The sequence below is a fragment of the Oryctolagus cuniculus genome, chromosome 3, assembly GCF_051225735.1.
Source record: "Oryctolagus cuniculus isolate XC-2025 breed Fujian yellow rabbit chromosome 3, ASM5122573v1, whole genome shotgun sequence".
In the NCBI taxonomy this organism is placed as follows: domain Eukaryota; kingdom Metazoa; phylum Chordata; class Mammalia; order Lagomorpha; family Leporidae; genus Oryctolagus; species Oryctolagus cuniculus.
This window is the reverse complement of record NC_142869.1, coordinates 167,509,837-167,522,711: the sequence shown is the minus strand read 5'-3', so window position 1 is coordinate 167,522,711 and position 12,875 is coordinate 167,509,837.

Below are 12,875 nucleotides of genomic sequence, written 5' to 3'. Positions count from 1 at the left end.
CCATTTGATTGCAAAAGACAGGATTTCATTACTTTTTATGGCTGATTAGTATTCCATAGTATATAAGTACCACATTTTCTTTATTCAGTCATCAGTTGATTTACATCTGGGTTGAGTCCATATCTTAGCTATTATGAACTGAGCTGCAATAAATATGGGAGTATAAATAACGCTTTCATTTAGGTAAATTCCCAGGAGTAGGATGGCTGGGTCATATGGCAGATCTATTTCAGATCTCTGAGGAATCTCCATACTGTCTTCCATAATGGTTGCAACAGTTTACATTCCCACCAACAGTGGATCAGAGTACCTTTTCCACACATCCTCACCAATATTTATTGTTTTTTGATTTTTGAATGATAGCCATTCTAACTGGAGTGAAATGAAACCTCACTCTGGTTTTTATTTGCATTTCCCTGATGGCTAATGATCTTGAGCATTTATTTCTGGTATTTGTTGGCCATTTGTATTTCTTTTATTTTTAAGATTTATTCTATTTATTCGAAAGAGTTACAGAGAGGCAGAGAGAGAGAAAGAGAGAAAGAGAGAGAGAGATGTCTTTCATCCACTGGTTCACTCCCCAGATGGCTGCAATGGCCAGAACTGCACCCATCCAAAGGCAGGAGCCAGGAGCTTCTTCCAGGTCTCCCACGTGGGTGCAGGGGCCCAAGGACTTGGGTCATTTTCCACTGCTATCACAGGCCATAGCAGAGAGCTGGATCAGAAGAGGAGCAGCTGGGACTAGAACCAGCACCCATATAGGATGCCAGTGCTTCAGGCCAGGGATTTATTTATTTTTATTTATTTTTTTTTTGACAGGCAGAGTGGACAGTGAGAGGGAGACACAGAGAGAAAGGTCTTCCTTTTTCCATTGGTTCACCCTCCAATGGCCACTACAGCTGGTGTGCTGCAGTCGGTGCACCATGCTGATCTGAAGCCAGGAGCCAGGTGCTTCCTCCTGGTCTCCCATGCGGGTGCAGGACCCAAGGACTTGGGCCATCCTCCACTGCAGTCCCGGGCCACAGCAGAGAGCTGAACAGGAAGAGGAGTGACCAGGACAGAATCCGGCGCCCCAACCGGGACTAGAACCCGGTGTGCTGGCACCGCAGGTGGAGGATAAGCCTATTGAGCCGCAGCGCCAGCCCAGGCCAGGGCTTTAACCCACTATGCCCCAGTGCAGGCCCCAGCCATTTGTATTTTATCCTCTGAAAAATACCTGTTCATGTTCTTTGCTCATTTCTTAACTGGATTGTTTATTTGGTTGTTGTTGAGTTTCTTAAGCTCTTTATCAGTTGAGTACTTTGCAAATATTTTCTCCTATTCTGTTGGTTGCCTCTTCACTTTGTTGAGTGTTTCCTTTGCAGTGCATAAGCTTCTTAGCTGGATGTAATCTCATTTGTCTGTTTTTCTTTCTTACCTGTGTTTCTAGGGTCTTTTCCAAGGAGCATTTGCCTATGCCACTGTCTTACAGAGTTTCTCCAAAGTTTTCCTCTAGTAATTTGATAGTATTAGATCATGGATTTAGAACCTTGATCTATTTAGAGTTGATTTTTCTATAGGGTGTAAGGTAGGGGTCTTGTTTCATACTTATGCTTGTGCAGATCAATTTTCCCACCACCATTTATTGAAGACACTGTCCTTTCTCCGGAGATTGATTTTAGCTCTTTTGTCAAAGATTAGTTTGCTGTAGAGGTGCGTTTCTATTCTGTTCCATTGGTCTGCATGTCTATTTTTGTACCAGTACCAGGCTGTTTTGATTATAACTACCCTGTAGAATGTCTTGAAATCTGGTATTGTGATGCCTCCAACTTTGCTTTTGTTGCTTAAGACTGTTTTTAGCACCTTTTTTTCTAAATCTGAGAAGAATGTCATTGGTATTTTGATTGGGATTGCATTAAATCTGTAAATTGCTTTGGGTAAAATGGACATTTTGATGACATTAATATTTCCAATCTACAAACATGGAAAACTGTTCCATCTCTGTGTGTCTGTCTTCTTCTATGTATTTCTTTAATGTTTTTGTAATTTTCATTGTAGAAATCTTTACCATCCTTGGTTAAATTTACTCTAAGGTATTTAAATTTTTCTATAACTATTGTGAGTGGGACTGATCTGACAAGTTCTCTCCGACCCATGGTGTTTTTTGTGTATACAAAGGCTACTGATTTTTGAGTATTGATTTTATACCCTGCACCTTTACCAAACCCTCTTATGAGTTCCAATAGTCTCTTAGTGGACTTGGTTATATATAAAATGATGTCATCTGCAAACAGGGATAAGTTGACTTCCTCCTTTCCAATTTGTATCCATTTGATTTCTTTTTCTTGCCTAATGGCTCTGGCTAAAACTTCCAGGACAATTGAATACCAGTTGTAAAAGTGGGCACCCTTGTCTAGTTCTGGATCTTAGTGGAAATGTTTCCAACTTTTCTCCATTCAATATGATACTGGTTGTGGATTTATCATATATTGCCTCGATTGTCTTGAGGAATGTTCCTTCTGCACCCAATTTTAAAAGATTTATTGTGTTTATTTGAAAGGCAAAGTTACAGAGACAGAGATAGAGAGACAGAGAGAGAGGTCTTCCACCTGCTGGGTCACTGCCCAATTAGCTGCAACAACTGGTGCTGGGCCAGACCAAAGCCAGGAGTCAGGACCCTCTTCTGGTTCTCCTGCATGGGTGTAAGGACCCAAGCACTTGGGCAATCTTCTGCTGCTTTCCCAGGTGCATTTGCAGGGAGTTGGATCAGAAGTGGAGGAGCCAAGACTCAAACCAGCACCCTCATGGGATGTTGGCACTCCAGGCCATAGTTTAACCCCCTAAGCCACAGCACCATCCCCTGTGTGTATGTTTTTTTTCTGTCATAAAAGGATGTTGTATGTTATCAAATGCTTTCTCTGCAACTATTGAGATACTCCTATGGTTTTTAGTCCTCAATTTGCTAATGTGATGTATTACATTTATTGATTTGCATATGTTGAACCATCCCTGCATACCAAGGATAAATCCCAGTTGGTCCAGGTGAATGATCTCTCTGATGTGTTGTTGGATTCTATTAGCTAGTTTCTTGTTGAGGATCTTTGCGTCTATGTTAATCAGGGATATTGTATTATAGTTCTTTTTCTCTATTATCTTTTTCTGGTTTTGGAATTAAGGTGATGCTGGTCTCAGAGAAGGTGTTTGGGAGGATTCCCTCCCTTTCAATTGTTTTAAATAGTTTGAGAAGAACTGGAATTAATTCTTCTTTAAAAGCTTTGTAGAGAGACCAGTGCTGTAGCATAACAGGTTAAGCTTCTGCCTACAGCACTGGCATCCCATATGGGAACTGATTCGAGTCCTGGCTGCTCCACTTCTGATCCATCTCTCTGCTATGAACTGGGAAAGCAGTAGAAGATGGCCCAAGTCCTTGGGTCCCTGCACCTGCATAGGAGACCTGGAAGAAGCTTCTGGCTCTTGGCTTTGAATCAGTGCAGCGCCTGCCATTGCAGCCATTTGGAGAGTGAACCAGTGGATGGAAGGTATCTCTCTCTCTCTCTCTCTCTATAACTCTGCCTATTGAATATATATATAAATCTTTTTTTTAAAAAAAAGGTTATTATGTCTGCTCTTTTTTAAAAAGATTTATTTACTTATTTGAAAGGCAGAGTTACAGAGAGGCAGAGGCGGGGAGGGGGAGAGAGAAAGAGAGAGAGAGAGAGAGAGAGAGAGAGAGAGAGAGGTCTTCCATCAAATGGTTCACTCCTTACATGCCGCAATGGCAGGAGCTGCACTGATCTGAAGCCAGGAGCTTCTTCCAGACCTCATATGCGGGTGCAGGGGCCCAAGGACTTGGGCCATCTTCTATTGCTTTCCCAGGCCATAGCAGAGAGCTGGATTGGAAGTGGAGCAGTCAGGACTTGAACCGGCGCCCATATGGGATGCCGGCACTGCAGGTGATGGCTTTACCCGCTACACCAAGCACCACCCCCATAAATATTTAAATTAAAAAAAAAAAGTTTGGTAGAATTCAGCAGTGAAGCCATCCAGCCCTGGGCTTTTCTTTGTTGGGAAGGTCTTTAGTACCAATTCAACTCCATCTTATTGGGCTATTTAGGTTCACTGTGACTCAATTTTGGTAGATTATATGTGTCCAGAAATCTATCAGTTTCTTCTAGATTTTCCAATTTGCTGGCATATGGCTATTTGTACCAATTCCTGCTGGCTCTTTTTATTTCTGTGGTATCTGTTGTTACATCTCCTTTTTTATCTCTGATTTTATTGATTTGGGTCTTCTTCCTCCTTGTTTAGTTAGGCCAGTGGTATATCAATTTTGTATATTTTTAAAAAAAGGTAAAACCAGCTCTTCATTTCACTGATTTATTTATCTTTTTTGCCATTTTTTTGTCTCCTCTAATTTTAATTATTTTTTCCTCCTACTAACTTTGGGTTTTCTTAGTTTTTGTTCTTTTTTTCCTAGGTCCTATAGATTATTGATAGATCATTTATTTGATGCCTTTCCAATTTCTTGATCTAGATACTAATTGCTATAAACTTCCCTCTTTACACTGCTTACACTGCTTTTGCTGAATCCCTTAAGTTTTCATGCGTTGTTCTGTCATCTTCATTCATTTGCAGGACTTTCTGTCTGTCCCTTTTGAGCTCTTCTATGACCCAGTGTTCATTCGGGAGCATGTTGTTCAGTCTGCGTGTGAAAATCTTTTCTGAACACGTCTGTTAGGAGTTCAATGTGGGGACTTGGATGTCCCTTTCTTCCTCCAAAGATGTGTTCTGCTCCTCTTTCACTGAATAGGCCTACAACACATTCTCTCTCCATGCCTCCAGGAACTCCTAAGACACACATGTTCAGTTGTCTGTTAGTATCCCATGAATCCCGAACACTATTTTCAGTTTTTCTAATTTTTTCTTTTTTTTTTGTATGTGTGACTGAGATATTTCCAAGAATTTGTCTTCTAACTCGGATATCCTTTCTTCTGCCTCACAAAGTCTATTTTAAGGCTTTGCCCTGTATTTTGATTTGACATACTGAGTTCTTCATTTCAAATTGTTTAGATTGATTGCTTTTCAATATGTCTATCTCTCAGCAAAATTTTCATCCATATTGTGAATGAATTTTTGTTTTTTTAATTTTTTTAAATTTTATTTAAGGAATACAAACTACACGCATTCCATATATATAAATTTAGGTGAACGGATTTCTTTATCTCATGAATGTGTTTCTTGGTGTTTCTGAGGATCATTCTTTTGAATTCCTTTTCAGGCTTTCATCAGTCTGTCTGTCCTCACACTCTACTATTGAAGCGTTGTTGTGTTCCTTCTGGGAAGTCATACTGTCTCCCTCGTTCTTGTTTCCTCTAGCTCTGCATTTATTTTTAGGCATTTGTATTGGTTTCCTGCTCTGATGGCTTTTATCTTTAAACTGTGCCTCTGTGGCTTAGTGGAGCTCAGAGGCCTGTGCTGGGTGGAACCAGCGAGCTCTGGCAGGAGTCCTGCATGACACCCAAGCTGGGCGTGGTAGAACTCCTCTACTGTCAGCAGCAGGGAGGGTATGATCACCTCGGCTGCATAATCACAGACTCACCTCCTCTCACGAGGGAGATCTTCTGTCTACTGCTTCACTCCCCCAAATGGCCGCAACAGCCAGGACTGTGCCAGGCCATAGCCTAGGAGCCCAGAACTCCATCCAGATCTCCTACACAGGTGCAAGGGTCTAAGCACTTCAGCCATTCTCTGCAGCCTCCCCAGGCACATTAGCAGGGAGCTGGATCAGAAGCAGTGCTACTAGGACATAAACTAGTGCTTGAATATAGAATGTTGGCATTGCAGGTAGCAGCATAACCCACAGCACCACACTGCTCAGCCCTTCTGAAGGTTTCTAGGCACAGGCCTGCCCTACACCGTCTACATGGTCTCAGAACGTCTCAGCTAAGGAAGCTACATAAACGTGGCCCCTCCTGGTGATGCCGTAAACACATGACATAATCAGAGGTAGACCATCTCTAGGATACAGTCTACATACACTTTGCACAGAATACCTCTGATAAAGTCCCACTAAACAAGATCTTGTTGACCGGCGCAGGCATAGGACACAGCAGTTATAGATGCACTTGAGGGGACAGTGGTGTGGCCTAGCAGGTGCAGCCTGCTACACTATCAGAGCACCAGTTTGAATCCCAGTTTCTCTGCTTCCCATCCAGCTCCCTGCTAATGTGTCTGGGAAAGCAGTAGATGATGGCCCAAGTGCTTGCGTCCCTGGCACTCACATGAGAGACCCGGATGGGGTTCCAGCCTCCTCATTGTGGCCTGGACCACCCTGGCTGTTGCAGCCATTTGGAAAGTGAACCAGCAGATGGAAGATATTCTCCCTCTCTCTCTATCCCTCTCTCTCTCTCTCTCTTTCTGTGTATGTGTGTATCTGTCTTTCAAATAAATCTTAAAAAGTAAATCACAAATAAGATTAGAAAATATTTATAGCTGAATGAAAATGAAAACATAATTTACCAAAATGTGTGAATCCCAGCTGTGGGTGTGTACATACAGGGCTCTCCCTGTGCATATTTGAAAAGAAAAAAAAAGGTCTCAAATCAATGAGCTGAGTTTTCAAAGAAGAGCGAATTAAACCCAAAATAGGCAGATGGAAAGAAAATAATAAAGGTGAGGACAGATATCAACAAAATTGAGAACAGAAAAAAAAAAGTAATAGCAGGGCCAGTGCTGTAGTGTAGCGGGTAAAGCTGCCTCCAGCAGTGCTGGCATCCCAAGTGGGTGATGGTTCTAGTCCTGGCTGCTGCTCCTCCAATCCAGCTCTGCTATGGCCTGGAAAGGCAATAAAAGATGGCCCAAGTCCTTGAACCCCTGCACCTGCCTTGGGAGATCCAGAAGAAGCTCCTGGCTCCTGACTTTGGATCGGCACAGCTCCAGCTGGTGCTGCCATTTGGGGAGTGAATCAGCAGATGGAAGGCCTCTCTTTCTCTGTCTCCACCTCTCTCTGTAATTCTTTCAAATAAATAAAAATAAATCTTTTTTAAAAAATTCTCTCCCTCTGTATTACTCTGCCTTTCAAATAAAGTAAAATCTTTTCAAAAAACAAACTACAAAAACACACACAAGTAATAAACTTCGAGCTAGACTGACCAAGGGAGAAAGGAATCACTACAGAACTCATAGGCGTTAGAGCTGAGAAGCGGGTCAACGCTGTGGCACAGCAGGTTACACTGCCAACTGTGATGCCGGCATCCCACGGGCTCCGGTTTGTGTCCTGGCTGCTCCACTTCCGATCCAGCTTCCTGCTAACGCTCTGGGAAAGCAGCGGAAGATGGCCCAATTCATTGTGCCTCTGCACTCATGTGGTAGACATGGAAGAAGCTCCAGGCTTTGGCCTGGCATGGCTCTGGCTATTGCAGCCATTTGGGGAGTGAACTAGCAAATAGAAGATTCTCTCTCTCTCTCTCTCTCTCTCTCTCTCTCTTTGCCCCACCACCCATAACTCTTCCTTTCAAATAAATAAAAAATAAATCCATTTTAAAAAGCTGAAAAAAAGAGTAAATACTACAAACAACTCTATTATAGTGCACTTATTCATGTTTCTTTTTAAAAGTGATTTTGTGTTTAAAATCCTTCCTCTGGGCCCAGATGCCTTCACAGGTGAATCTTCCCACACTCGTAATATTAACTTCACATAGAATCTTCCAGAATATACAAGAGGAGGAATGCTTCCAGCTCATTTTCTAAGACCAGCACTAGCTGTGTACCAAACAAGAACATTGTTTACAAGAAACAAATCACCACCAACTTGCTTTACGAATACAGCTAACAAGATACTAGCATGGCAGACCCAAAATTATCAAAAGAATATTTCATCACAAACAGATGAGTTGATCCTAAAAATGCAAGGATAATTCAACAATCCAAAACTAGTCAATGTATTTCATATCACCAGAATAAGATCATCTCTGTCGCTCCCCGTCTTCATGGAGGAACGACACTAAACCCTGCCTAGGCTTCATATCCGAGTCACGGCACCATTATGTCGCTCCCCCTCTTCGCGGAGGAACGACACAGGTCCCTGCGCTGTTCTTTTGTCTGCTCGGCCCTCCCCGGGTTTGCTGCTGGTTCTTCCCGGGTTGGCTACCGTCCCTTCCACCTCCGTGGAAGGGCGGTTCCCCCTGCCACTTTCCCCACTTCCGCGGGGGAGCGGCACACCGCCGGCCGGCTCTCTCGGGGGCTGCTCAGGTGCTCCTCAGGTGTTCCTGGTGCATGTTGTCTCTCTCCTCCTTTATAGTCCTCTTCCACCAATCCGTGCTCTGCTACCCACACGCCGAGCGCGCCGCTCTCCTCCAATCAGGAGCGGCTCTTGCAGCTTATCAAGTTGGTAAGGGGCAGCTGGGTAGAAGCTGTACGCTCCTCTCCCAGCGCCACATTGTGGGAGAGCAGATGCATAGAATAAGTCTTAATTCCAGTAACAGTATAGTCCGAGTTGCTCCCCACACATCTCAACAGATACATTGTTTTTGACAAAATTCAACATCCATTCGTGATTTTTTTTAAATTTTCAGCAAACTAGGAAATAAACATGAATGAACTTTCTCAACCTGATAAGCGACATCACCAACTCTATAGACAGCACCACATTAGTAGAAGACATTAAGGCATCGTATTTTGAGTGTGAAGGACCAAATGCTTTCCCTCTTCCGTTGGGAATAAGACAAAGACAACCACTCTCATCACTCTTATCCAACATCATACTCAAAGCCCTAAGCAGTATAAAAGAAAAATAACTTTTAAAACATAGAGGTTAGAGAGCAAGAAATATGCTGATAATATGACTGTTTTACAGAAAAATCACCAAAGGAAAAAACTACCAAGGAAGCTACTAGAAATAATAAGTGATTTTATCAAGGTTGCAGGATACTAGTACGCAAAGTTAATCTACGTCTACATACTACCAATGAAAATTAGAAATTGAATTTTATAAGTATCATTCACAAGCACACCAAAACACATGAAGTACTAAGTATAACCTTACAAATATAGGCAAGACTTGGGGGCTGGCTCTGTGGCGTAGTGGGTAAAGCTGCTGTCTGCAGTGCCGGCATCCCCTGAGGACACTGGTTCGAGTCCCAGCTGCACCTCTTCCAATCCAGCTCTCTACTATGGCCTGGGAAAGCAATGGAAGATGGCCCAGGTCCTTGGGGCCCTGAACCAGTGTGGAAGTTCCAGAATTAGTTCCTGGCTCCTAGCTTCCGATCAGCCCAGCTCCAGCCATTGCAGCCATTTGGGGAGTGAACCAGTGGATGGAAGACCTCTCTCTGCCTCTGCCTCTCTGTAACTCTGCCTTTCAAATAAATAAATAAATATTTAAAAAAAAAATAAATAGGCCAGCGTTGTGGCTCAATAGGCCTTGTGGCGCCAGCACCCCAGGTTCTAGTCCCAGTCAGGGCGTCGGATTCTGTCCCAGTTGTCCCTCTTCCAGGTCAGCTCTCTGCTGTGGCCCGGGAGTGGAGTGGAGGATGGCCCAAGTACTTGGGCCCTGCACCCCATGGGAGACCAGGAGAAGCACCTGGCTCCTGGCTTCGGATCAGCGCAATGCGCCAGCTGCAGCGTGCCAGCCGCAATGGCCATTGGAGTGTGAACCAACGGAAAAAGGAAGACCTTTCTCTCTGTCTCTCTCTCTCACTATACACTCTGCCTGTCAAAAATAAAAATAAAAAAATAAAAAATAAAACAAATAAATAAATCTTTACAAAAACAAATACAGGCAAGCTTTGTATGCTAAAAGCCAAAAAGACAAATGAAAGAAAACATAAGAAATGAAGGCTACATCCTATTCATGGGCTGAAAGTCTCAATAATGGTAGTGTGGCAGTTCTCCTCAATTAGTGTGGTGATTTAATCCACTGCACCCATGAGGAGATCTGGAAGAAGCTCCTGGCTCCTGGCTTCAGATCAGCCCAGCTCTGCCTGCCACAGCCATCTGGGGAGTGAACTACTAGATGGAAGATCTGTGTGTGTGTGTGTGTATGTGTATCTCTGTCTCTGTCTCTTTCTGGAACTCTGCCTTTCAAATAAATAAATAAATCTTTAAAAATTTATATAGAAAGGCTAAGGAGGCCAGCACTGTGGCTCACTAGGCAAATCCTCCGCCTGTGGCGCCGGTTCACCAGGTTCTAGTCCCGGTTGCCCCTCTTCCAGTCCAGCTCTCTGCTGTGGCCTGGGAAGGCAGTGGAGGATGGCCCAAGTGCTTGGGTCCTGCACCTGCATGGGAGACCAGGAGGAAGCACCTGGCTTCTGGCTTCGGATCGGCACAGCGCTGGCCGTAGCAGCCATTTGGTGGGGTGAACCAACGGAAGGAAGACCTTTCTCTCTGTCTCTCTCCCACTGTCTAACTCTGCCTGTCAAGAAAGAGGAGAGGAGAGGAGAGGAGAGGAGAGGAGAGGAGAGGAGAGGAGAGGAGAGGAGAGGAGAGGAGAGGAGAGGAGAGGAGAAGAGAGGAGAAGAGAGGAGAAGAGAGGAGAAGAGAGGAGAAGAGAGGAGAAGAGAGGAGAAGAGAGGAGAAGAGAGGAGAAGAGAGGAGAAGAGAGGAGAAGAGAAGAGAAGAGAAGAGAAGAGAAGAGAAGAGAAGAGAAGAGAAGAGAAGAGAAGAGAAGAGAAGAGAAGAGAAGAGAGAAAAGCTAAGGAACTAGAATTTCAAAACAATTCTGGAAAAAGAACAAAAAAAAATTGTAAGGCTCATAGAACCTGATTTCTCCACTCACCACAAAGGATCTGGGGTCAAGTCCATGTGGAATTGAAGAAAAAAGAGACACACAGATCAATGGGACAGATAAAAAGCCCAGAAGTGCCACATACATGGTGAATTGATTTTGACAAAGGTCCAAAGACAATTCAATGGAGAGAAAATGATCTTTCCAACTAACAGTGCTATAAAAACTGGATATCCATTGCAAAAAAAGAATAATAATGACCCACAATCCATACCTTGCACTGTACACAAAAATTAACTCGGAGCTGACAGCAAAAATGTAAAAGTTAAGAAGTATAAAACTTCTAGAAGATAGCATAGGAGAAATCTTTGTGACCTTGGGTTAGGCAACAATTTCTTAGCTACACCTTCAATAGCACAACCCTTGAGAGAAATTTGACAAATCAGATTTTATCAAAGTTTGACATATTTTGCTCTATGAAAACACTATTAAGAAAGCAAAAATACAAGCTACATAGTGAGAGAAAATACCTGCAAATCACATACCTGCTAAATAATTTCTGTGTGGAATATAGAAAGAACTCTCAAAACTCAACAATAATCATACCCAGATTTTTTTTGTTTGTTTATTCTTTATTATATATTTGAAAGGCAGAGTAACAGATTGAGAAAGATCTTCTGTCCACTCTTTACTCCTTAATACCCACAACAGCCAGAGCCGGACCAAGCCAAAGCCAGGAGCCGAAACTCCGTCTGGTCTTCTATGTAGGTGGCAGGAGCCCCAGTGGCTTGAACCATCACCTGCTGCCCTCCCCGGATGCACGTTAGCTGGAAGCTGGATCAGAAGTGGGGATGGGCACGAACCCGGGCACTCTGACATGGGACACAGGAGTCCAGGCGGCAGCTTCCCACACTGCACAGCAATGCCTGCCCCCAGCTTGTTCAAACTGACCAAAGAATACATCTCACCAGAAAAGACATGCAGATGACGGGTGAACACAAGAACAGATGTCCAACATCAATTAATCACTAGGAAAATACAAATGCAAGCCACAGTGACAAACCACTGCATGCTTATTACAATGGCAAAAAAAAAAAAAAAAAAAAGACAAACCAACAACCGAAAACCAAAAACCTGACATGGGCACTTTGGACAACAGTTTGGCATCTTCTTATAAAGCTAAACACATGCTTACCATACACCCCAGCTATCCTACACCTGGGTATTAACTGAGATGAAATTAAAAAACTTCGTTTACAAGAAAATCTACATGTGAGTCTTATTGGCAGTTTTATTCATAATATACAAAACCCAGAACACCCAAACACCTTTCACCTAGAGAACAGGTGAGCAAACGGTGGTGAACACACGCGACCACACACCGCTCGGCAGTGAAAGGAATGAACCCCCGCTCCACACACCAGCGTCAAATGTGCCACACCACGTCGAAGGAAGCAAACTCAAGGGGCTACACACGCGGCATCCTTCCAGGTTTATGACGGCTTCCAAAGCAACACTCCATGGATCATCTCGGTCAGTTTTCCATCGCTGTAACAAAATACCCAAGGCTGAATGATTTATGAGGAAAAGGGGTTTACGCAGCTCACAGTGTCAGAGGCTGACGGTGCAAACAGCATGGTGCTGCTAGCACGTGTGTGGGGTCCCCCTGCCCACCCCTGGCTGCATCACATCATGGTGGTGGGTAGCACGGGGGACACATGTGAGAAGGGGGGGTCACATGGCAGACAGGAAGCCAGGGAGTTCGGAGGGGCCGATCTTGCTCGTCCAGAACAATCGCTCTCACAGGAACTAAGTGGGATCCCGTGAGAACCACATTCATCCCTTCCGGGGATAGGGAGCCCAACGACCTAATGATTCCCACCTGGCCCCACCTCGTCAAAGGACCCACCACCTCTTAACACCATCACACAGGGGGCCAGGCTGCCAACACATGAACGCTCGCAGGGAAAGAACCACACCCACAGCAGGCACAAAGACAAAAAAGATCAGTGGATGCCAGAGAAAGAGGAAGACTTGACTTCTAAGAGACTCGGGAAGAATCTGGAAGGCAACGAATCAATTCTGACTGTAATTTTGTGGTGACTACACAAACATGTGCATCTGTCAAGACTCAAAACCAGAAGCTAAGGGTAGTGCTGTGGTGTAGCAGGTAAAG